We start from the raw sequence: 27,392 nt of genomic DNA on the forward strand, positions 1-27,392 counted from the left end.
TAATTGCAAGGCAGAGGCCAGAAATGCATTTTCCCCAAGAGAAAGGCAAGAATATATATTTTCCCTTCAACACTGCTCTATTCACTTCCTTCCTCTTCAACTCTGACTGCAGAGGAGACACTAGAGTCTGACAAATGCATGGACTTCTTAAGCAGCTAAAGATTCACTTTCATTTGAAACTGTTGTCGTGACAGGTTTCCATAGTACCTTCTTGCAGCAATCACTGCTTCTGCCCCCTATATTTCTATTTTAAAAAATACTTTGAGTAGCAAAAGAAGGGGAGATTGGGAAAAAAAAAAAGGCATGGATAGGGGGAACGCCTAACTGAACTGCCTCTGCATCACAGCCAGAGCAGCAGCAGCAAGGAAATGATCTACTAAAAGATGCTGTTTGCTGTCTCTTCTCCCTTTGTAGGTTTAAATCACCAGAGAATGGGAAAGCTTATTTTTAACATCAGTTTCAACCATGTGAATTTCTGGGTAAGAAGTAATAGCAGCACAGTTAAGGAACAGTCTGTGAAACAGCAGTTCTTGCAAGGACTTGAGCCTGGTTTTAAATTATAGAGAGAAAAAAAAATCTATTTACTAGAGTTCAGACTCAGCCGTGTAAGACATGATTTTTAGCAGGTCACTGAGGACTAAACTCACAAAATGAGCCAGGAGCAGAACTTCCCAAATACTCTGTCCACACTGGACTACAAATATTCCTCCCTTTGCCCCACAAATATCACATCCCTTGGGTCTACACCATCTTTATTATGTACATCCAACTCCTAAGCAGAAATGAATTTCTTGTTTGCACCAGGAAATTATAAGTATGTAAAAGACCACCAGTGCCATGCCCTAGTCCTGAGCCCCTTGGCAGCCACAGCAGTGACCACCCCAGCCCTGCCTGGTGCTCAAGGGCAGGTCACTCTCTCCCAGATGAGACACAAGGCAAAGCCCTTCAGGCTAAGGATGACCCTGGCCTTCCTTCCAACTTCCTGCAGTGTTTTAACACTTCTTCTCCAGCACTTTCATTGTTTTCATCACTTGTGCATTTAAAGAAAGTCATCCATGCCTAGAAGGAAGCCCCCAGGTACTTATGCTCAGGAAAGGTAGTGGCTGGTGAATCCCAGCAAAACCTGCCCTAGAAGAGCTGTAAATGTGTGCTGAGGTTCAGTTTTGATACTCTGACTGCATATCTGTATGAGATACTGACTGTATCAAATCTCTGCTGCAAATCTCAAACCTTCAGTGCTTAATTCACCAAGTGCTTGATTCAGCTCACTTAGCTCACCCAGAAGACTGAGGAGGTTTTGTGAACTCCACTCCTGTAGCTCTCACCACACTCCCCACCACCACAACCCATACTGTGCACAGCAAGGCCTTGGAGTCTGCCACACTATCACTCTGTGCATGACCTCTCACTCTCTTGGCTTCTGTTCTTCACCTACAGAACACTGATGTTGGCACTTCCCCTCTGTCACAAAGCTGCTGGATGGACGGGTAACAGCAACAGCAACAGGAAGGAATCCTGGTAACACAGATTATGGAGTCATCTAAAGTAGAGAGACAGACCAAATTCAGGTAAACTTCTACTGAAAATGCTACTCACTCAACTCAAAACATAAAATACAGAATACCAGAGAACAGCAGCTCCAATTTTTCTATGCACACCTGGAAACAATGTGTAGTAAATGTGAAACTTGCCACAGGGAATTTCTGGAAGACCCCAAAAAGTTTCTCAACCTTGGAGATGGTTTCCTTCTACGGGAAACCTGGGCAACATACATTATCAGAAGAGATGCTTGTTGATTTAACATTAATACCAAAAATTAATCTGATTAAATGTTGCAATTTAGTACTTCCTCTGAATTAAATGGCCCATTAAAAAACATGCAGATATTTGTAACAGCTTGAAACAGACTTAAACAAAAGATGACAGCTGAGCATGTCAGCTAAAAATTGTATTTTCTTAGCTATGTACCAGTAAATTAAGCCTCACGGACTGACAAAAAGTAAACACATTAAATGATACACAGAACTATGCACAAGATCTCTGTAGGCACTGGGTAAGTTTCATGTGATGTTAGATACTCCTTTTTTGAGAAAATTAAATTATTATTTTAGTTTTTACATCATACATACATAATTTAGTACCTCCAGTTACCAAGCTAAATATAAAAAAGTCGTCATCATTCTCTGGTCAAACAGATATCCTAAATAAAGAAATGCCATTTAAATCATGGAGACGGTTGCCAAAATGTCTAGTGACTGAAAATCACTAATTTATTTTTTTTTAATTGACATTCTGAGGAATTTCCAGAAACAGACCTTCAGTATGCAATACTGTACTTTATCTGTATTCAGACAGGTTCATACTAGGATCACTAGTATGTTGTACAACATTTTTAATAGCGCTGTCACACGCTAAACAAGTTAAGATGAAAACCACAGAATTCCAGTTTGAATATAATGACACTATCTCCAGTAGAGAAAAGGCACAGCTGATAGAAAGGAGAGATGTGGGGGACAGACAACTGAAGGAAATTGTCTACTGTCCCTTTCAGTTTATTAATATAGTATGATGCCAAGTTATGTCAAGTGCTAAGTTCTGCAGTGCACTGTTTTTTTATGTATGAATTTACATTGTGCCTTACTGCTTAAGTTCTGCAGCTCCACTTAATCTATACAAGTCCTGTGTCCATCTTCACTAACCTCCAGTATAACTAATTTTCAAGAAACAATATAGAAAGCAACTCAAAACCTATTAGGATACCTGTGTTAACTACTTTACACAAATACTATCTATCCATAACGTGCATTTAAATTCTTAACATGTGAGCCATACGCCACCATTTCTTTACATGACTATTATCTCTACATCTGCACACAAGCTTTTCAACACAATCTTATATTAAGCAATTGAGTGGGTGCAGTGAGTACAGCACAAATATTTTCAGAGAAATTCCTGACTGGATCCTTTCAAATTATTTGCAGTATCTAAGAAGAACATTACCCCTCAAAAGGCCAACAGAATTCCTGTGATTATTTCTGACGTTGTGTGTAGAGCATTTCTTAGACATACAGACAGTCCCAGCAGACCACAAACATATGCACTCCATTTCAACCTCATGATGTAATTTAAAAGCTTTAGTAAACACCAATAGACAGTTTAAGCATACACATTTACATGTATTTCTGAAGATCTAGTATTATTAAAGCATACACTTTTACTTGGGACAAAATACTGAATTCCTCCCTGCTCTGTTTAACAAATGTAATACCCATTTCACCTGTCCAACAAGCAGTTATTTCACTATTTGTGCTTTCCTAATTTGAAAGTTGATACTTTTTTTTTCTTCAGCAATTTTTATTATTTCATTATTTGTTAGTTATTTTTAAAAGTTTCTTTGTCTTCCCTTTAACACAAATATTATTCATCTTTCTTGGGGTTTGCTTATCACAACCAGCCACTGATGTCCTTGCAGGTAAAAGGGCTCCAGGTAAGACTTACCTAAAAATGTCATCATTCGGATTTTAAGCATTTTGACAAACCACAAAGATTCCTTCTTTTTTTTGTCACTTGCAAAGCATGCTGCTGCTCTATATACATGAGAGAGCAAACGGCTGGTATTGAATGCCTTTCAACCCTATCAAGTAGTGTGCCAATGGATTTACAAACTTATCAGTGTGTGAAATACAGTATTGAATTATCAACAAGGTGATTCACTTTGTTTACAGCAACAAATATTTTCCATTAGTGAAATCTGAAATCCATTAAAAATGTGTCTTGTCAACTGTAAATCACAAAGCAAAGGCAGGGATGCCCAACCCTTGTGGCTGGGGAGGCCATTTGCCTTTGTGCAGGTGCAAAGAAGGGCCATGGGCCACATTCCCTACCCTGTGAAAAGATTACAGTAAAGACACACAAGTGGTGCTGTGTGTGCCAGAGATGTGACACTTGCTGGGGAGTTGGCCCTCAGCTGGGCTCTTATGTGAGCACCCACTGCAATCAGGGTGGATGATCAGTGCTGGTGACAGTCCTAGAACACCATGTCTAAATTTACCTCACAGACTGAAAAGATCTTTAGAAGGAATTCAAGTTTGCTTTCCTTCTATAAAACAACAGTTATCTACAAATGAAAATACAAACCACCTAGCAGAAATCTACCCAAACTGTTATTCATAAGTCCAGCTTTCATTGCTCCTCACTTGACTACCTCTCAGGTTAGTCCACATCCTTCTTGACATGTGGAATTCACTGCTAGAGCCCCCAGGGCTGAGTAGAGTATAAAGGTCACTCTACTGTGTAGAGCTAAGAAATTACTCCAGGTAGACTTTTGCTTACATCTCCCACTACAATATTTTTCTCCTTTGTAACTACTTGACATGGCTGACACTCAGCTTGTAATCCACTATCAAAATACCCTTCTGCAGGTCTCCTATCCACACAGCTGGTTCTGCTATAGAGCCATGCTTTTCCTCCCTTGCTCCTTTTCTCCATGCAGTACCTTACACTGTTCCTTTTTAATAGCATCCTATTTTTTCAAATCAATTTCACAAGATCATTTTAATTCTGTCCTTACAAGACCTCTTAATCCTTCTTAGACAAGTGTAGCCTGCAAATTTAATAAGTATATTCTGTATTCCATCATCTAGACCATTAATGCAAGCACTGAATAGTGCTATCCCTGGGGCAAATCCCTGCAGAACTTCAACAATCCTTCCATATTGTGTGGCAGCAGCTCTCTGGCCACAGAGAGCAACACTTAACTTTACCAAGCCTTTCTGGGAAAGGCTGTGAGAAGATCAGAGAAAAGAATGATAAATAATTCTTATCTTCACTTGCTGCACCCGTTGTTGTGAACATGTGGAATGTGTTATGGAGATTTGTTTACCAAAGGGTGATTTCTTAATTGGGCAATGGTGATGGTGTTTGGACTGGAAGACCAGTGAGGTCCACCTGTACCAAAACTGTCTATAAAAGCAGTGGGTTTCTTAACAAGTATAGGATAATGAAGTGGGTGATCAGCCTTCTGTGAATCATGGAGTCAATGCTAATTATGACCCAGCTGGGGGCCTGCGACAACAATATTGGAAGAGAATCAACACCATGTAGAATTTTCCAAATTCTTCTGCATTGATCTTGTAACAGTTTAAGATCATCCTCGCTATTATTAAGTCTAGATTATCCCTCCTCAGTTTGATTTTGAAAATGCCTCAGGTAAAGAACTCTTAAAGACAAAATATCAGACCCCACCTTTCACACTTCCATCCTCTGGTCTGACAGAACTCCCTCTGGAGAAACCTGTGCTGGTCATGAGGCTGACTCAGCACATGTGGTTATCAGGAAGTGCTGGGACACCAAGAAAGTGGGTGAATGTGGGCTGTGTTCATACATGCAACCATTTTAAGCCTGTGCACAGGAATGTCTTGGGGGAGCATCATGGAAGGCACCAGCCACATGGCCTGGCACACAGGGAGCTCTCAGAGGCACACACCAGTCTGGGCCACTGTCCCCAGGGGCTACACGTGGCTCACAGACTAAAAGTTGATTGCCACTACAGCACATCATCCTAAGCACAGATATCAGCTGCTTAAAATGTAACCTGAAGAACTATGTTGAAGCAAAATATTCTGTAGAAGGAGAATGTTCTCTTTTGAACACTGCATGAAATTACCAGAAGAGTATCTGCTCTTTCAGGAGAGAATAAGTTACATACACTCCTTCAGCATCCAATTCCTTTTTTGAAATCCAAACTAGATACCCTCTAAAATTTGCCTTTTAAGGATTAAAGGTGGTAGGTGAGAAGTTCTACAAACAATGGTTAAATCTTTAACTGTCAGTTGGTACAAGTCTTCTTCTAGTACTACATATTCCTATGACACATTAACATTTTTAAATAGTATCTAATGTATTTTAACAGCAATGTTAGAAGGAAAACTCAAATTCAATCAATACATTTGGAAACCAAAAGATTTGTTACCTCAGAAAGGCATTTGCTTTCAGAACTATAAAATATTAATACAGCAACATGACTGGGAATGCCAAGAGAAGTATCTGAAAGATTATTTTACCCTTCAAGATGTGTTCCAAAATTACAGGTGCTGTACTTACTCCTTATTAGCCAACTTCTAACTGCTGACACTGACAGTAACATGACTGCTTAGTGATAAAGGAACACTTCAATAGCTGTTTCATTAATATTTTTAGTTTTGGTCTTCTGTCACCCATCATCTAATATCACATATTGCTGCTAATCATTGTAATAACCCTGAGTTTTCAGTTTTTCATTACTGACTTCTTTAATTGATCTTGATTATTCTAAGGAAGATGATTTGCACAAAGAAGATGTAAAAGAATTCAATAATTCCCACAGTAATAAATTAAATTGGGCAAATAATCTCATGTAGAAAGCAGCTGAGCTCTTTTTTTCAGAGTGATAGCTTGGTCAGAAAATCAGTGCTGCTGTGAAACCAGTACCTCCTCCAGCTGGTAATCCTGCCATTGCATGTCTGTGCAGTACCTGTACACAGGTATTGTCCCACATGCTTCTACACTTTGTTACACTGGCTATAATGGGGAAAAATTGCTTTGCTATCTGTTGAAACATCAGCACTGCATTTTTTCAGGAGGATATTTTCTCAGTTAAAAAAACAATCACCTAACAGATACATTCATGGATAGGTTAGCTAATCTTTTGGGGTGTTTTTAATCCTTTAAATCAAATTGCATCTCCTCTATCAAAATGTTCATCAGTTCTTAAAGATTATACAATCTCACTTACATAAGAGATTATCTGTATGTACTCATACTGATTCTTGAGTCATATATGCCATACTCCCCTTCATCTTAACATCTATAATAACTCACAATTCAGAGTCTTTCTCAAGCAAAATTGTTTGATGGCCACCTATGTTTTCATTAGTAAGAACAGAGCCAACCTTAAACTAAGGGAGGAATGGTGTTAGTCATAAGATTTCATTGCAAAGTTGGAGCAGGTGAAAACTACAGATCCCTTCACATCAGCAATAAGGTGTGCCAAAATTTACTACTTCCAGTTAAGTAATGTTAGTAATTCCTCACTATATCTGTGTCTGCCCCTGGATGTTATAAAAAGTTTTGAAGAGGTTTTTGCTCTTCACTAGTCTTCTAAAAAATTTTCGTCCAAGCATTTTTTTAGTAAAGCTATTCAGCATTTAAAAATGCAACAAAACAAAAACACCCTGTCCAATGAAGCATTTAGATGTCCTTAAATTCAACAGAATTTGTCTTCCACACTAGTTCCCATCAAACTCAATTACAGCTGCTGTCAAGAGACTTTTGTCCTCTGGTAAAATGCAAAAACAAAAACCACATTTCCAAAAGTTTAGGGGGGGTTGTCCCCTCTTCTCTACAAAGCAAGTGGCTGAAACTTTGGTCTTCCCAAGGTGTTTAAACCATTCTATCTGTGCCTTTGGTATCTTATCTCAGATTCAGATGAATCAGAAATAAGCTAAAAATATTGGTTATCATGGAAAAAAAAACATAATACAGTCTTTCATGTTTTAGCATTTCAGAGTAAGAGCCTGAAATAGTATTCCACCCACACTCAAAAAATTGAAGAAATGCAAAAACTCCCATGTGCAACTTTATTATCTATTATTGAGATGGGAAAATGACAACATTGGCAAAATTTTGCCATTTTTGGTAATAAAGTAGGAAAGCAAATGAATTGGCTTCAGTCCTGAATTTTCTAGTGAACTGCTGGGAAGGAGGAAGCAAACAACAGCATCCTAAAAGCCAAACTGAAAGAGATGAGCCACGGATTGAGAAAAGGTAAAAAGAATGCCTTACTATCTCTTTGGCTTGATAGAAAAAGGGCAAAATAAAGAAAAATAATTGAAATAATTGTAATTTATGTAGTAATTCTGATGACACATTGATGCTTGTTACAGGGCTGGACTAACACAACATAAAATCCACAAAATTAAATACAAGCTATGTGCTTTATTCCTTGGAAATAAAAATTGGCCTTTTTTCCACTGAAAAGCTTTCTAGAGATATTCACTATAACCATAGATTATATTCAACTCTATTTTCAGCTATTTCTACCTTCCTTGCCCTCTCTCTCCTCTAATTTATTTTTACTAATACTCAACTAACAGGTACAAAACAACTCCTAATTATTCCAGTGAAAATTCAAGATTACTTTTTGTTTATGGAGTCTTCATTACTTACCAACATTTCTTCAACAGGGACTGAATTCCAAAGAGAGTGTACTATGAAATATTTCTGAAGGCCATGTAAAAAACATGCTTCCTGAGAAAAACATGCTTCCTACAGCAGCAGTGAGTAAGAGGTGGGAAGGTCCCAAATGTGAGAAAGAGTACTATGGTTTTAGTGGATCTTTTTAGCCTTCATGTATGTATATATCTGAAACTATGTATTTCACAAATCTGCTTTTGCAGATTTTGAGAAAATAGGCATCTCTGCTTTGCTTTCCACATCCTCATACCATGTGCAGGTATGTGGGAGACCAATAGTTAAATCAGTTCTCAGACTCAGGATACTCTTCCTGCAGCAGATCATAAGTAACATTCTTCTCCAATGCACAACTGGAGTGGGTTTTTTTGGCCAGGAAGAAATCTCAAAGGTGGCCTAAGTGTATGTTTCTGAAGTTAGATATAGCCAAATAATAAGCAAACAGCAGCCAGAGTATTTTCCATTTGTGTGAAAGTATTATGTTTTGGCAGAGTTCTGGAGGGAAAGGTTAACACAGAAATCATCAGCAGTTGAATCAACTTAAAACAGCTGTTAACACAGCATGGTTAAGCACAGCCCACTAAAAGCTTTGCTACTGAGTACTGCTTTTGCACAGTTAGTTCTTTGGGGGTGGAAATATGTGGGATATTCATAAACTTTGAACAATTACAAGAAACAATAAAGCACCAGCTGGTCTACTATCAGACCAAGTGAGACAAATTCTGAATATTTAGAACACAAGAGGTTTACTGAAAAGCAACTATCAACAACTATTTAACCCCAAAACACAGTCAAAACATTCACACAGCAAGCTGTGAAAGGGTCAAATAGGGAAGAGCACTCTGGGAGCTATACACAACATGGAGAATAAATGAAGTGCAGAAACGTGTCAGCCTTTTGGCACTCCTCAGCAAGCTGTCTTGTAACATCTCATTTTATGCAGAAACACTGAGGTAGCTTTGAGCCAAATAAACAACTACATACAGTTTAGCTTTTCAAGCTGTAAGATTAATGAGCAGATAAAGGTTTCTTTGTTACACAAACACTACACCCCTCTAACCTCCACCTTACAGAGGGCAGTAACACACTGTAACCATACCACCATCTGGAATCTCCCACAGCTTCCCAACCACCCCAGGTACACCTTCTGACCATTTTGGTACATTCTAGATCGAGATTTTGATTTAAAAATAGTATCTCTCCTATGGGTCTTCTATCTGCTGACTAAGCCTGGAGAAAAATTTTACCACATCATTCTCATGCTCAGGACAAGCTCAGAAGCAGTGCTTCACTGGCTGGAATAAAATTATGTATATTTGTTCCTAATGGGCAGTTATCAAAAGGCCTTATTTATTTTGCCTAGTCTTTACCCATCAGACCCTTAATATACTGACTGACACTAATACAAATATTAAACATCTAGAGGATCAACTCTTTATAATCGATCTAAACAAAAATTCACTAATTATAGTAATTTAGACTTGTTTTCTGAATTAGATCCTGGTTCATGAGCCTCTTCCCTGGAGAGGGTTCTTTCAGCAAAATATACTGAATTGCTGGCATTTCTGTTCACCCCCGTGATTTAAAATAGAGTGTCAGAGAAACAGAATTTTTTTTAAAGGGTTTATTTTGAAGAGACAAAGTACACAATCTGTAAAGCATCCAAATATATATACCATTCTAGAATGATAGACTCCATTTTTTTTTCAAACTTAAGACAAGCTACTGCAAGTGTTCTTGTGATCTGAATCCTCCACTTGCCTTATTGACTTGTGCTGTTTCTCTAGAGAGATGATGCCTCCTTGTTCACCCTCCTTGTTTGCTGACAAAGAACACAGCAGCATTGCAGAAATTATGGTTTCTTATTGATCATTTGAACTTTGCTTGTTGAATCATTACATCAGTGAAAATGCTTGTGTCTGTCTGCATACAAAATCTCAAGGGCAATAAAATATTCTTTAACCTTCTAAGGGATCAAAGGATGATTTTATAATAAATCCTAAAATGCATCAGTTTCTTCCCCAGGCCTAAGTGCTACACAGTCCTGTGCATCCACTCCAAAGTGGCCATGAGAACTGAAGGCCTAACTCTAATTCTGATCTAGGCATGGTAAACTGTACTATAGAGGGTATCATCTGTCACCCAGCAGGGATGATGATGATTGAACAAATCTTGTAATAAATGATCTTGGTTGGCTCCAGCATCACTAAAGTACTGAATTTCCTGAGTAGACATTAAGATGACTCTCTAAGAAGGTGTAATTTAAACATGGATTTACACCCTAAAACACAGGATGCTTTTCATTAAAGAAAACTAAACCCAGCATTTTCAATGCTAAGCCTTTTTTCTAATATGTGTTTTAAGTCTTAACATTGCATTTAAAAGGACTCAAGAAGGTAAAAAAAATCTATACTTCATGTAAAACAAAAAAAAATTGCATTCAGAGTCATATTCATTCTATTATATGGCTACAGACAAAAGAATACCTATTTGCCTACATTTCATTCTGTCAGATAATCTATCCTCACAAAAACAACCTGATGTTTGTAAACTGTAAATTGTGGCAAACTGTATGTTTACCACACAGATTTTTGACTCCTGCAGGAATATCTGACTTCAGAGCTCAATATGGCTGGGGACAAGCTAAATGAACCCCAGCTTAACCCTATACAAATTTTCTTATAATTCCTCAGAACACCTCTGAACTGTTCTGACACCTAATATGATATCACTTTTACAAAACCTCTAGATCAAGAACTTTCCTGGGAGATAAACACTTGTCTGGGTCATTTGCAAGACAGAGGATCTAATTATGGTCAAGTGTTGTCAGCTTGCTTTTTCAAGCAAAAAAAAAGAGGCAAAAGATTTTGTAATAAAAGGGCATGACCTTTTCAGGGACTTGTATCAAAATAACCTCAAAGAGGCAGATCAAGTTTGAAAGGATTCCTAAAAGGGAATCATTTGGGCTAATAATAGCTATTTCCTGTGACAATGTCATTTGGATAAACACTGTGACATCACTTATGTCATATATAAGCACCCTGCTGAGGTTAACTTGCAGCAGTCAGCAACTGAGGATGAATTTTACAAATATGCACATATTTAAGTGTCTTTTAATGCTTATTTTTCATGTGAACAAAATTGCCAAGAAGATAATGAATTTCAGAACTCAAATCTGAAAACGTAAGAGTTTCTCCATTTTTCTGAGTCCATAATGAGAGCTAAGAAGGAGAGCCCACTTGCAGAATATCACAGAATTATCACATTACTTAGTTAAACTGTAATCTCTGCACACCAAAGCCATACCCAAAGGTAATTTTTTACTGACCTCTTGACAACATGTATGCCAGCCAAGTCTTGACATTATGGATATACTAAAGCATAACAAAGAGTTTTAATTTCAACACAATGCCATTGTTAAAATATTGCTATCTTACATAATAAATTGTGTCAGAAGTTAGCAAAGCAGACCTTTATAAACTCCTGATAAAAATCTATTATTTTACTCCAGCCTAACCAGCTGTCATATACAAATATGCCTTCACACTGTTGTAAAGGTCATCAATGCCTATGAAACAGGTAATAAGCACTGAAATGTTGCTGAAGATCCCCTTGAAAAAAAAAAGTTAATTGCAGAAAATACAAGAATACTTCCATGCAAATATTACCATCTATACCACAATAACACCACTTGGACTTTCTAGACTTCCCTATTTTCAAGAGACATCCTAGCACATCTTCTCTCCTAAATTCAAGCACATGCAGTCTAATATTCCCACAAGTAAAGAAGTTGCTAGTGGTTAACAATTTTCCCTCCAACATTTATTACAAAAATAATGGTAATGCAATTTTTGTTACTCTCTTTCTTTTTTGCATTCTCTGGCATTACTGAGAAAGCAAAGCACATGGCTGAGTGTACTTTATTTTTAAAGCTAAGGGTAAAATGATAACCCAAAGCTCCTCATGAGAAGGAGTCTTGACTGTGTTGTCATGACTCTACAACACACCAGTGATTTAATGTTAACTTGTGTGTGAATTAATGCTGAAAACTAAAAGGAACAAAGTTCCATCTTTCTTTAGAGAGACAGATGCCTGCACCTTTTCTGAGACATAGAGACCTCTTCAGAGATTTCTCAGATTTTATATGGAAATACTGCCCATAAATTACACACATTAAATTCTTAAAATTTACATTTTAAATGTGACTGTTTCAGAGATGTTCTATATTAGCACCTTCATTGGTCTGAAGTAAAAACTTAACAAATAATTTTTCTTACTGCTGTAGAAATTATATAATACTCTGAAATCTCTCTGTTGGACAGCAAGTGTGTGACCTGATTAGAAAACTGCAAAGTCCAAAGGACTCCATTTTCTCCTCTCTGTATCAGTCACTGTCTTATATGCTTACATGTATATTATTTGGAAAACTTGTTTACCTTATATACTAAATAACCTCAGTATTTAAATATTTATTCTTGTGACAGTGGGTTTAGAGTCCTAAAATTTCTTGTGCTCTTAAATTCTTCTAAATGCTATTACTGAGACAGAATGAGCACAGTTTAGAGTACTGTGAATTTGGCCATATTCCAAATTTACATCTTTACATTTTCTACATCCTTTTATTTTGTTTTTTTTGAAAAGCAGAGTTATTTTCTCCAACATCTTGGGAGAAGAACAGACAGGATGAGAGGTAACATGAAACTTTTAGATGCACAAACTTTGACATCTAATTTAACAGCTGGTCAGAAACTGTCTTCAACTATGTGACATTTTTCTAAAAGTTTCAGAGTTGATGCTGTTAGTCCCATTTAATCATCTCATTTGGCTGTCAAGAGAATCAACTACAGTAGCCCACAAAAATGTCTCATCTTACCTCTTAAATGGATGTGTACAGCTATCTACAGAAGTAAAAATCTGGAATGATTAGAATAATAGGCTTTCATAAACATAAGGTTTTGCATGAACACTTTATTACAGAAGAATTCTGCCACATATTAACAGCTGATGTGTGACCCACCCTAGGAAAGGTACTTTAGCTTCAGCATTGTCAAAAAGGTACTTTTTTATCTGATTTACAGGAGCTGTATATACCTAAGTGTTAATTCTGATCTTAAAATAACTATCAGCAGCGGGGGCTGAAGAAGGAGAAAAGGAGTTCACTGATTCATTGCAAATTATATTAAGGAGTACTATTGTTTTCCATGAATGATACAGGCTGTAAATGTTTTCATTAACCAAGCTGTAGTACTTTGAGAATACATCTACATTTTGTGACTGCAAGTTTATTAATTACAGAATGCTGCACTAATTATGTCCAGAAAGTACCTTAATTACCAATATATGTGAGAAAATTCCCAAAATTTGAGTTGAAATCCAAACAATACATGAAGTTTAAAGCTCTCCTAGAAAAAAGTGATTAACACTGGAGGTATGTTGCACAGTCTGAAATTAGCATCTCAAACATTTCTGTTCTTCAAAACTGGACCATCAAACAGCACAGTAATATTTCAAGTCTTACTGCCACAAAGTAATAACTTGTTTACATTTGACTGCACAGCTAAATTACCTTTTGATATGCACAAGGAAATTTTAATATGGTGCTAAATAATAGCCAAGATGGCTTTGTCAGAAACAACTCATGCCAAACCAGAGTAATTTATTTCTGTGACAGAGAAAACGTTCCTTTGAATAGGAGATGTAACATGTTTTGATTTGAAGCAAGGCTGACACGATTTTAAGTGACTTTCCTAAGTAAGCCAAGCAAACGTGGTCTAACGATGAACATAAAGAACAGGGTGGGATAACCCAAGTGTGTGACACTCTAACACTTGTCTCTCATTGACTGTCCTAATGGTTCTATTCAGCATTCTCATGGGCCTAAAAAAGGCAGAAAAGAGGACAGCAAACCATCATGGTACACGATTTATACAGGTTTTGAATTCACAAAGCAAACACAATGTAGTCTGGACAAACAGAAATCTCATATTGAGGCATATGGAATATGAATTCCACTCACAATAACCATAAGGTGTCTGTGGCTTCTACATATCTAAAAAAACCCCAAACTCCATCTTTAATTGCAAACATTAATGAAGTTCCTGTATCACAGGTGTGTAATTTTGTAATTCCCAGCTCGGGGACAAAAAGGCTGCCTCTCAGCAGTACTGCCTGACTGTGACAATGTGCCTCGTGCTCCAGTCTAAACTTTTCATCTCACACTGCTGCATAACTGGATGCTCTGTCAAGTGTAGCACAGAACATCTTGGGTTGGAAGGGTTCTTCAATGATATTAGCTAGTGTGAAAATGCCCTGTGATTTCAAAACAATGATAATGATCCTCAGAGACAAAATTCAATAATATAAAGTTGAAATAATATTCCTAGCACAAATGTACAATTATACACCATGACATGTTTTCACAAATTCTGTGTTAAAGTCTCTACTTGTATGAACAGCAATTTTTGTCTACAGAAGAGATGAGCTTCTTGACATCAAAGAACAATTCTGGTCTAATGCCCAAGCTAAGGACAATAACTAGAATCTTTAATTTAGCCCAGCTTCTCCCCCATCCCAAGAAAACCAAAAACATAGAAGTAGAAATGAATACTTAAATTATGAATAGCATTGCAACTTTGCCAGATCTCCTCTGCATACTCACAGCCAAGGTAAAACCCTTGAGTATATATAAAAGATTCAAAGGGATTGTTGACAGAGATCCTTAACTAAAAGGGCCTTAGGAAAACTACTGCACCGAAGTAATTCCTCATCCATTATTAACATTCAGCTGTTATACCCCTAGTATTTTCTCTTGTATGAATGACACATAAACTGTGAACTTAACTACCATGAAATATAAATAAGTGTGGTACGGAAAATAAATTTTTCAGCATGCAAAAATCTCTTATGGAAACTGGAATGCATAATAGTATGATGTGTAAAAAACAAAAGTGTTTCAGAACATTTAGCACTTTTACCTGAGGCACACTTTAGTTACTAGTATAGGTTTCAAGGAAAAAAGGGAGTGAATCACTTGTTCATAAAAATTGTATACCAATGCAATGGAAAAAGTCTTTACAGGAGAAGCTCAATGTGCAAGAGAAATTATATGTAGGTGCAGTTACTTATCAAGATGTAGGATTAAGTTTGCTCTTCCACATACCACTATAAAGGCACAAAGTATGAGCTACTCTCAGTATAGAGAAAAAAGAGAGAAAAAATATTTCAGTTGTGAATTAAAAAACTAGTCTGAGATCTAGTTAAAGCCAACTGCCCAACATCTTTTTTAAATTGTCCTTGAAAGCCTCTGAACAGAACTGAAAACTACGCTAAAGTTTATCTTTTCTGAAAAGAAAATCCCAAAAATATTCTATAACAATGTAAGATTTTTAAATGTGAATAGAGAATATAAAGTATAAATGTAGACCTCATTTCCATTTAAAAAAATATGCATGAGATCGATTTTCAGATGTTTATAGGCCAGGCCATTACTTCAATGATCCCCTTTATTTTTGTCAGCAGTTTTGCCATGTCAAATCTCAGAACAAAGACTATTTTATTTACACAGCTATACAATTTAAGATTCAGTACTGTTCAGTCCAATGGAAGTTAACTAATTATCAAATCCCCTGCTTTAGAATATAATTTCCAGCTCATAATACTTGTTATTTTTTACAACATACAGCTCACCATCTAATTAATTTAAGTCTGTGTCCAGCACTATACAAGGCAAACTACACCAGCACAAGGTTTGTTGGCTCACTGTGGAACTCTGTGAATTTATTAATTTCACTATTTTATTTTTATAACCTGCACTGAAGCAACAATACTTGATACAGTGATGCCTTCCCACTGTGCCATATCTGAAAACACTGTCAGAGGGTCTCTATGAAGAATGGTATCCTTAGTAAAGGAGAAAAATATCCTTGAATGTGAGGTATATTAAATTAAATTCTAAGGTGTGGCAGAATGCTGATCCTAAATCAAGGGGAGTGAATTCCCCAAAAGGACAGAAGAATAGGCTGTAGCTGCACAGCAAATGAAAAAGTCTTAAGTCTGTGGAAAGGTTTCTTGTATTTATTTGCAGACAACTTTGAAATTCAGATTACTAGTGAGTACTTTAAAGGGGGGTAAAACAAGAGTCAAGCAGAAAGACAATGAAAAGGCTTCATGCATTAACATCTCCTTAGGCAGAAAAAACCACAAACCTGCAGCAAAATGCAACCAGCACTGTCACACCACAAGCTTCTACTGGGTGAAACATATGTGCTTGAGGTTTGGTTTTCAATATGCACTACACAAAAACCACAACAGTAATAATAAATACTGACCTAGATCTGAATTCAGGAAAATCCTCCATCTAACATTAACAACAAAAAACAAGGTGTCTCAGGCTTTTCTCAAATAAGTCAATACTTACATCTTAATAAACACAAGAATAGCAACACTAAGCAGGAATAGCCAGATTTTCTACAATACTGATCAAGTACAAAAGACAACTACAGTTTTTGACAAGAAATCAATAGGATTTTAGAACAAATCTCCAGGAAAGAGTAAAACCTGCAGTGCAGGAGAACATATGGCACTCTCCCATCCTCCTTACTGGTAACTCCTACTACAGCACACATTCCTTCCCAAATGCATATGGATTTTAGCTTTGCTCATATACAGTGCTGGAGGAGGGAGGGGAGAAGACTGAAAGGAGTTCATCTTCCACCCTCCCTTCCTCCCCACTCTTGGAGAGGAAGAGTTGCACAAAGCTCCATCTGAGCTCTGGAGAGGGACTGTGTGTCAGTAGCCACTACCCTGTTACAGGTGTGCTCTGTGACCAGGAGGAGCAGGATGAAACACGGACACACTGCCCCCGTCGCCCCTGGCGTGGGCACTCACCGCACTCGCGTTCTGTCAGAGCAACAGAGACAGAGCAGCAGTGCAGCCTCAGCTGCTCAGCAAACAGTACCAGGGACAGATTTTGGTATGAACTAGTTCTCCCTAGATTAGACAAAACACTCTCATGACTATTTCTGCTACTATGTTATCTCTATTACCTTAAAATACAGGCTTCTAAAAATGTATGCCCAGGTGATTCCCAAGAAGTCCCATTTTCCTAACAGTATTCACTGAGAAATTCATCACTCCTTCCTCTTTCACAAGACTTTAATTCTGGAAAGCCTATCGTGTATGGGGAAAAACTACAGCTCTGAAAAACAAATGAGCTGGACCTGCACATCTGGATTTTTGCCATGAGATGTCTCCAAAGATGACTGTGTTTTCCTTTCTTCTGCAGTTCCAACATGTTTATCCAGCAGAAATGCCGGGCATGCTTCAAGATGTAAATTACTGATTATTCAAGTAATTGCTCAAACAATCTTTATTGTACACAAAGAAATACCATGCTTGGTTAAAGAGCTTATAAAAGAGTTGCTACCAAAATTTTTCATAGTCTGTTAAATGAAAACTTGATGAATTTTACAGCATTACAAAACAAGGTCAAGTTAAAAAGATACAGACTTAACTTCATAATTTTAATAAAGTATCACTATCATATAAACTGTCATGAAACCTAGAAAACTGAGCAGCAATACCAATGTCTCCCTTTTTTCACTGTTTTTGTAACATTAATCTGTATTCTATGCTATTTGTTCCAGCTGTCGTTTTTTAAAAAAATCAGACTAGCAAACATAAAGCAATACCTTGTCAGAAGAAAAACAGTAAAGGAAAACAATGACAGTTCGGATAGCAGTGGATTCTCTGGGAAAGGCACTGAAAGAGGTCATGGCACAACATTATTGTGCAGAATCAGACACAGTTTTACTTAAAGAAGCTTAGTGACTTTAAGGACTAAACTATTTTCTATTAAATATGTATAACACACATAGTTGTAGTAATATTAAATAATTTACTTAAGCTAATTCTACCTTTTCCCAAAGAATTTTAAGATATAAAAGGCAACAACTCCCAATTCGGCATTAAAATTTCAGCCAAAACCATTTTACTAAACACTTGTATTACCATATGCTTCATATTAATATTACATGAATTATTGAAGACTGATTAAATATACATGTGTCTGTCCAAGCAGGTTTCTCCTCAAAATGCAGTCTCTTGCTTTCTTCTGTTTTCAATATTTGCTTAAAGGCAGTACATTTGAGTCTGTGCCTCATGTCATCTAATTATGAATTCCTTACACCACGGTGTACTACCTGCCACTGAGGGAAGGGAAAAGCAAATGTTTCATGCTTCATTTACTGTTGACAACATCTCACTGGGGCTGTCTGCTTTGCAGACTACTCTGTGGAACATGTGTCCAGCAGACATACAATTAATAGTCAGGAGTGCTAACAGATGATCAACAAGAAATATCATGCCCTTGGCTGAGCCACCCAAAGCCCTGAGCCAACACCTCCTCCAGCAGCTGCAGGGGACACTAACAGCAAAGGAGGTGGCAGTTCTCAGGTCTGCTGGGCTCGCCTGGGCCATGGGGTGATGTGCAGGAGCATTTCAGATACAAACTTAGGGCTCTCAGACACAAGCATAGGGCTCTCAGAAGCTGGTGGGCTCAGCTGGGGTCACAGACTGGGAATCAACAGAGGTAATACAGCAAGATATCCAGTGTGAGAGGACTTCTTAATCTGGATGCTTTTGAAGGCATTTTGAAGCCTAGGGAAATGGCAGTGTAATGGTATCCAGCTGAAGGATGGAGGAAACCAGGACAGCTGTATGCCCTAACCATGCACACGTGGGTACTGCAGAGGAAGCTGCTGCCATTGCCACCACTCCCGTGGAGATAGTCAGGCAATCCAAATCTGGGAAACAATGACCACTTCATATCTCAGTTCTCTGCTTTATTATGATTTAATAAAAAAAAAAATCCAAAGGACAGGAATAAAATGTTCTCTAACCTCTAACTAATCTAATTTGAAGGTTTTACCAAACAATAGCTGCTAATATATTGTAACTCAGTACCTCCCCATACTGCCTCATCACAAAAGGGAAAAAACCTGTGCATTTTGTTTGATCTACTAATAGACACTTCATAACTTCAATATCTTGTGCATAAAAGTCTTTATGTCTTTAAGGCTTGAACCTGATCCTGAATATTGCAGGAGTTCATCAGAGCTGGCTGTGGAGTGGAATGCAGGTGAGAATGCTGCACAGCTGCATGGCCATGTGTCAGCCCAGAGCTGGGGAGGCAGGTTCCCAGTAAGAGCTGCTAACTGGAAAAAGTGGTGGATGGAAGGCAAGGGGACCTTCCATGCCTAATTAGTGAGTCCCCTGTGCTCACCCCCACACCTGAAAACTTTCTGCTGAACATAAATTAAAGAACCAAAACTTATATTTATTTTACAATGTTTTTTCTACTTGACCTGAAAATATTTCAACAAATGGATAACTATAGTTGAAGATATTACTGGGTGAGAAAATAGAAGCTTCCAGGATTTAAGAAAAAATGTTATTTTCATACAGGAGAAAAAAGCATTTTCATGAAACAAGGCCAGTGTTGTTAGAAAGGGCCAGTGTTGCCTAATCATTAAAGCCTAGAAACTTGCAAACTCAAACCTACCTGTTTACTTCTTGTCATTCAGAACTTCTCTGTATTTGCCCACTTGTGGAATGAGGTTTGCTAATACTTGCCTAAAACACCTACTACACACCTGGTGAGGAATTTTCTAAAGGATGTTGCAAAATTGCAAACTAAGTCATTAATGAAAAAGGATAAAGATGCAGAAAGTAACATGTGACAGAGGGTCTTCCACACATTTACAACAGCAAACAATATTCTCATACAGAACAGAAAAGCCCTAGATCTCACTTTTATTTTAAAATCCTTCTATCTTCAAAATGTTGCTATTGAACTTGCCCATATGTTCCAATAACTACAGCTCTCATGAGTTTTCTATATTAATGGTAGTTAAAATAGTCTTGGAATACAGATACTTGAAAAAAGTTACTATTTGAACTATATTAGCACAGAATGGAGTGCAGCTCCATTCTCTCAAAACCCTGCTTCACTGAAAAAAGAAACTATCACAACTTGTTACCTCTTTGCTATTTTGCTTCTTTCTTTCTTTCTTTTTTTTTTTTTTACTTTCAGTACCATTCTAATTTCCCGATACAAAATGTTTAACCACCAAGTCTCTTAAATGGAGAACATGTTGTACCTTAAATGAGGTACAGAAAATGAAAAGAGCCCAAGTACTGAACAATCAGTCACACACTATCATTTTTACCTGCATGCACAATGTTTCAGGTTGTGGGCACTCAGATTCCTAATGGTTTGTTAACAAGGTCTCCATATTTTCCCTCTATATCAATACCGGAATTACACACCCATTTATCTCAAGGAGATAAATAAATAAATAAATATTGCTAATGTTTTTACATTCAAAGCATATCTCCTCTGATTTACATGACCTGTTAAAGCGAGGTCAAACATCTAATAAAACAGGTACTACTGCAGCTGGCATGCTTCCTAGCCTGTTCTTCAATAATTACTTTTTGCTATAATCACCTAAATAACACGCTACATATTCCATTTAAATTTTGCTGATCTTCTCTTTCTGGATACATGAAGTTTTCTTGTTCATCTGTTCTACAAATGATTTCAACCAGAAAATACACCTAATACAATGCAACACAGTGAGATTAAACAACGGCTGGACATGAAATTTCAAGACGAGCAACAAGACAGATGATTTTTTTGTAAAACATTTAATAAATGAGCCATTAACAGAAAGGAATAATGAATGGCTCCCTTTTCCTATGGAACTGAGAACACCTTTTGCACCTGCATAATAAAATACAGAGCTAACACCTGAAGAATTATGCATAGTTACTTTTTTACTTCCAATACTATTTTTTGCTATTGTTGCTACTACTGCTCCTAAAACCACTTTAATTTGTATTATGCCATTATTCCACCATCCTATTTTAATGCACATTTTTAGCCCTTACATGCAGAGGTTGCAAGCTGCAAAGTAAAAGTGAACTATATTGAAGTCAGACATTCATTTTAGCTATTCCAAGATTCAAAACATTCTATCATCTGTTCCTATGGAAACTGAAAGGATATTCTAGGTTATATCAGTACCAGCCGATTATGTTGCCGAGAAATCTGTGGTTTATTTTAATCCATAGTTCAGAGGTATAAATTCATGCTTAGTGTTTAGCTTGGTGATTTTGAATTACTGAGGCGTGGTTAACACTTCAGTTCCATTAGATCATACTTTAAGATAAAACAAACTCCTTTTAGACCAGAATAGTAAAGGGAAAATGTTATAAGGTTCGGTTAATCCCCATGAAGTTTACTGTTCAGATGTAGGATATAACTAATATATACTTAGAAGATATTTTTTGGTTGTTAGATGAGCCATACGTTGCTGCCTCACATCGTAATAGAATAGTTCAAGGAAAAAATAATTTAGATTTATAGAAAACTCCTTCAGTAGTGCCATGCACCAGATGGCCAGATGAAGGAATCTGATTTAGCAAGTTAACAAGATCATGAAAACCATAACCATAAGACTAAAGATGAAAAATAAAATTGAATAATGCAACATGAGTATATTTCTATGACAAAGAAACTTAAAGGTTAGGATAGAGTAAAACTTGTGAGGACATTTAAACACATTAAATGAAAATTCTCCATATGTATACAGAGCTACTCTAAAAGAAGGGATAGAAATAGTGTAAGTTAGTAGGATTTTAATTAAACAGACCAAAATGCCATTGTGATCTTTCAAAACAAGAGCCAATATGACAGCTATAACATGTTGGAAGAAGTCTTCTTTGTCTACATTAGAATTAGAATAAGCAGTAAAATGGGTGGTTAACATGAATTTAAATAAAAAGCTTTGGATTTCATACTCCATTTCCACTAAACAAAACTAGATTATTTAAAGTTAACTATAGCTACCACCTTCATCTTATGCCAAAAGTAGCAAGCAGGTTCAAGTTTTTCTCTTTACAGATAAGACTTCAGTCTTCTTACTCTAGATTCAAATAAATGACTTCAAACTGAATAATCAGAAATGCCTTCTATTTCTATATCATACTGTAGTCAATCACTCCATTACGAAATAACTGTCTCAGTCTAGTTTCCATCAGGATCTCCTGCAGGGAATCAAGATTGTGGTATAATAAGAAAATATAACAACTACTGCCTAAAGTGCACTATATTGGTTAAACTTTTGACAGCAATGAGGTTAAATTCCAACTACTAGCTTTCAAGATAAAAATAAATGTCAGAATAAAAAGAAAAGAAAAAAAAAAGAAAGAAAGAAGCAATGATTACTTTTTTACTTTAAAAAGCATACTCTAGTAGCATTTCAACTCTAGTTATTCCAGGCTTTTTAAGAGGGCAACCAACAGTATATGGATAAAAAGATGAATGGCTATGAGCCAGATTGGATGGGTTCTTTTTTCTTTTTTTTTTTCCTACTTTATTTGCTATTCTAATGATCATCTTGTAATTATGCACACCTATGCAGTTATGTACATCTACATAAGAGCAATCAATCCCACTGACGTGCTGAAGTGCATAAGGGCTTGTATTATTTAAAAGGTATGACAAAATATGATAGCTAATACATAAAAGCAGCAGAGTGTAAGCAAAAACATGTGGAGACTAAAAAATGGTGCTTTTGACTAGCACAGTACATCAGTGTGGGTAATGTAACAGACTCTAAGCTAAATGAACTAAAGCTGAACATTAAAAAGGCCCCTACACAACCACAGGGCACACGAAATGACATCCTGCTACAACATTAGACTTTGCTCTACAGTCAAGCACATCTTCACAGAGCTGACAACTTTGGAAAAGCATATTCATGCACTTGCACAGTCCATTTCACAATGAAGCATTCATCTGAAGATGACACTAAACCAGCAAAAAACAGCAGACAGACTTTGATTTAAATCAAAGTGTTTAAATATCATGAACTAATCTAGAAAAAGGGATGTTTCAGTGCAACACATACTCTTGCTAAAGTAGACAAGATTGAAAGAAACTGAGAAACTCAAAAATCACAGGACCCTGCCCAGGCAGTCACGCCCCAAGAGCCATCCACACTTTTAGCAGTAATAATTAGAAGGGATTAGAAAACACAACACTATTATATTTTTCCATGTTTCATCAAAAAGGTGAAAAATGGAGCTCAATACCAACCATTCTTAATATCTGAATATCTCAAACACCTTGAAGTGCATTTGCATGACTGGAAAATGCTGCCACAGGATAGTAAGTGCATGTATTGCTTAAGATCCTTGACATTAGAATGAACCCTGACCTATGACCAATTTAAGAACAATTTCACCAATCTTGCCATAACCCTGCAAGCTGTGGTAGATAAACACTCAGCTCAGAGGACCCTGAAATGAAATAAATTATGCAATTTCTTGATGATTGTGTCTAAATGATGATAACTGGTCAATTATGTACATACTTTCCCCTCCAACCTCTTTGGGTATAAGAAACAACACCTGTTAGAGATCCTTGACAAGAGATTAAATGCTGGTCTATGAGAGATCTCAGATTATTTTCACCAATTTTACCATAACACTGCAAGATGTACTACACAAGCACCTAGCTTAGGGGCTGAACTGAGATAAATTGAGCAACTCCTGGATAATCACCTCCAGACAACTGGTTAATTATGCAAGCACTTCATCCTCCCATCACTTTTCTCAGGCACTAAACAGCATTAGTCAAGAACACTTATGCATATACATCTAGTTAGTAATTTTTTAATGTAAAAAAAAAAAAAGCTGTACTTGTTCCACAGACAACTGAGAGGAAAGGTTCAGTATGAAAAAGAATGCAAAACAGAATAATTCACAAAACAAGTTCTTCTCAATGAATTACTATATGAAAACTCAAATGCCCCCAAACATGCCCAAAATAACAACAGTACAAAGATGCTAAAATGTGAATAACTGAGAAATTTTTGTTCAGATCATGTTGTTTACCTATCTATCCCATGTATAAAAATCCAGCATTTGAACAAGTGTCAGAAGTAGAGTTTAGTATTTGTTTCTCTATGTTATTTTCACCTCTTCTTTATTCTGCAAGGTTATTATTAGCAAAGCTCTTCATTCTGGAGAAAAATAAATCTGGGTATTTTTTAAAAAACAGCACACCCAGTTTAACAAAGGATACTTATTAGGCTTACACCTATGTCTTATATACAGGGAAGTGGACAATAAAACATCACATAATTTCTCTAAAACCTAAAAAAAAAATTTAAAAACTTCACCAACCAACCAACTAAAAAAAAGCCAAAACCAAACTAGTCAGACAGCTACAGATTCTTCCACGAGACGAGGAAGGAAAATTTTTTATTCTGTGGTCAAACATACAGAATGTTTCTGTAACACACAAAAGGACAAACTGTTTAAAGTGCAAACCCAGGAAATCTGAATTCTGCTCTCATTTCTTCACCACATCCTGCTATATTTTAATCAATCTCTAATGATACCATTGATACCTCACAACCTATATCCTAATTATTACAATTGATATCAGTAAAGTCACAAGTAAGAACATAGGCCCCTAATGTATTTCACACATGAAAAAATCCATCCTTCCTACACAGAGACCTACAGCTGCTGCTTAAAGCACTGAATCTAGCTCAGAACTAAGACTACCTTTTAAGAGGATGGAGGAGATGGAAATGCAGCTCTTTTCTGCACACACATGGCCTGGCTTCTAAAGCTACCAATACTGTCATTACCAGGTGGAGCTAAGTTTGCTTATCCCTGGCTGTAAGTCCCACAGCAAGCATGGCAATACACAACAGGAAGCGTTTGAAGCATGAACTAAGTTGTAGAGAAATTTTTCTCATTTTTAAATATAGCAGACATAAAATTGTGTCTGGAAAAACTGCTCTACCTGGAATTGAGCTATGGTAATCTTAACAAATTTTTCTTTTCCCCAGTAATTTCTTATTATTCAGATTTACTTTACACAATATTGCTGTTGAAAACAGGGGTGAAATGGTGCCAAGAGCAAATCTAGATTCTTCAGCCTAGGGTTCAATGGGAGCAAAAGAAATTATGGGGATGTTTCAGGTGGTTGCAAGATTCTGATATATTTCTTTTTAAAATTTTTCTCTTTTTTAAAATTTCAAAGCAGAAAATATTGCTGGCCCTTCTGTTAGGAGGGTAGCTTTTAATCAAGTTCTTGATGCATCTCTGTTAAAGCTGTCTTTCCTCCTTCCTATGCTATCTGCCATTAGCCTGCTTACAGTATGAAGGAAAGCTAGCAAGGAGCTTAGGACTAGAAATAAAGATTGGGTTAGAATCCATTTTCTTTAAATTGTTCTGTGGGTTATGAAAGACTGTCTACTGTGCTATGTACACTAGGAGTGCCTAACAAAGGACACAGAACAATAAAAACCTGCCTGTAGCCACTGGTACCTATGTGCTTGGGTTTGCTATTATTTGTATTACTTTTGTCAACAATAGCAAAGAGAGCTTTCTAAAAGGATTAGGAAGGCAAGTGTGGTTTGCAGCTCTATGAGAGCCTGTTTAGACACACTGACAAAAACTTCTAGTCTATACCCAGATAGCAGCTTTAAGATTCTACCAGGAACAGGAGTGGAAGACTTCACTTCTAAAGCAGTCAATGGCTAATGCCACATTCCCAAAGGGGGACAAGGTTTCATTTTTTCTGAGAAATACACAAACCCCATGGTGGTGGACATGCCATAAAGACATGAATTAAAATGAACAGAAAAAGACAATGTATTATTTAGGTATAAGTATCTGCTTCCACGTGCTACTGCTGGACATTATTTGGGGGAATCTGTGCACAGCTCACTAGCATGTGACTTATACATCATTAAATAAACAGTAAAAAAACCAAAAAAAGTCTCTGTCCAAATCAAAGGGGATATATAAGAAATGTTAAATGGAGCAGTTTAGAATTTTTAGCTCTGTTCTTTATGTGAGAGTAACTTCTAGCAGTATCTCTGAAAAAAAGGCTGAATTCTAGAAAGCACATTAACCAAATTCTAACAACTTTTGTTTAAAAACAAATACTTCCAGTCCTACTTTTTAAAATTTATTTCCACTTCCTGCTTCTCCTCTAGGTGGACACTGAAATACTCTAAAATGGAGACGTAAGGCTAATTTTTCTCTTAAGGTGTTGCTGAAAAGTGCTACATAAAATATAGAAATACAGCTTGCTCTTACATAGGCAACTGATCTCGTATTATTTACACAGCAGATGAAAACAAGGGTGGAAACTAAAACTGCATTTGCAAATATGCATATCAAATAACTGAAGAAACACCTGGATAAATACAGATGCACTATTCTCAAAGGTACAGACAGCCACCAGAATGCATACTGGCAGGAAGACAGTTCATCTGAGGAATTCTTTAGTACCTAATACAGGAGAAAAGATTAAGGTCCCATGTCATCTTTAAGGAAGTTTCAGGGCTTGAAGGTTTATATGTAAATCAGCTTGTCAGTAAAACACAATAACAGGAATCAAGGACATGCTATTCACTAGTCACATTTCAAATTCTAGATTTCTTGGGCAATGCCTGCGTATGTATTTTCTAAAGCAAACTATTGTTCTCAACATTAAATTCACAAATCATATCCAACAACAAACCTGTGATGTATAACCCAACACCTCCTCATGAAAACATCCCCATTTCTGATATGACTAAGCACCAATAATTTTCTTCCAAACCCTCCTCCATTTGTTGGAAACAGGCCTCTGGCTAAAGCACAACAGGCATATACTTTAATAATCTCTTGATTACCTGGAGACAGCCTGGAACACCTAATAAATCTGTCTATTTTTCAGGTGGAGTGGGATTGATTTCCCCGGGGTTTCTTTGTCAGTTCCATTTTAGTATTTAATATGAAGAGAAAATTATCAGAGAAGGTCAAATCTGACATGAAAAACTAGAATGAGTTCACACTGATGAAGACTTTTGCTACATTTAAAATAAATGTCCACTTGCTTTTTCTTAGGCCCTGTCTTCCATCAATCTTTATTTAATAACCTATATGCTTCATAGCTTGCAAAAAGTGCAATCACAGCTTGGTAACATGCTCAAATAGCCAGAAGTTTCAACACTGGAATAGTAATCAAGTGAAAAATGGGGTGGTTTTTTCCTAGTACTTTGTTATCATCAAATAGTCAAAAGTAT

At 36.8% G+C, this 27,392-nt stretch overlaps 1 protein-coding gene across 2 annotated transcripts in view; it reads right to left on the minus strand.

Annotated features, from left to right (window-relative positions):
• Positions 1-27,392, minus strand: part of COG5 (component of oligomeric golgi complex 5) — a 174,166-nt gene that overhangs the window by 73,830 nt on the left and 72,944 nt on the right. The gene's annotated exons all lie outside the window — the stretch shown is intronic.

The sequence above is a fragment of the Serinus canaria genome, chromosome 1A (assembly GCF_022539315.1).
Source record: "Serinus canaria isolate serCan28SL12 chromosome 1A, serCan2020, whole genome shotgun sequence".
NCBI classification, from domain to species: Eukaryota; Metazoa; Chordata; class Aves; order Passeriformes; family Fringillidae; genus Serinus; species Serinus canaria.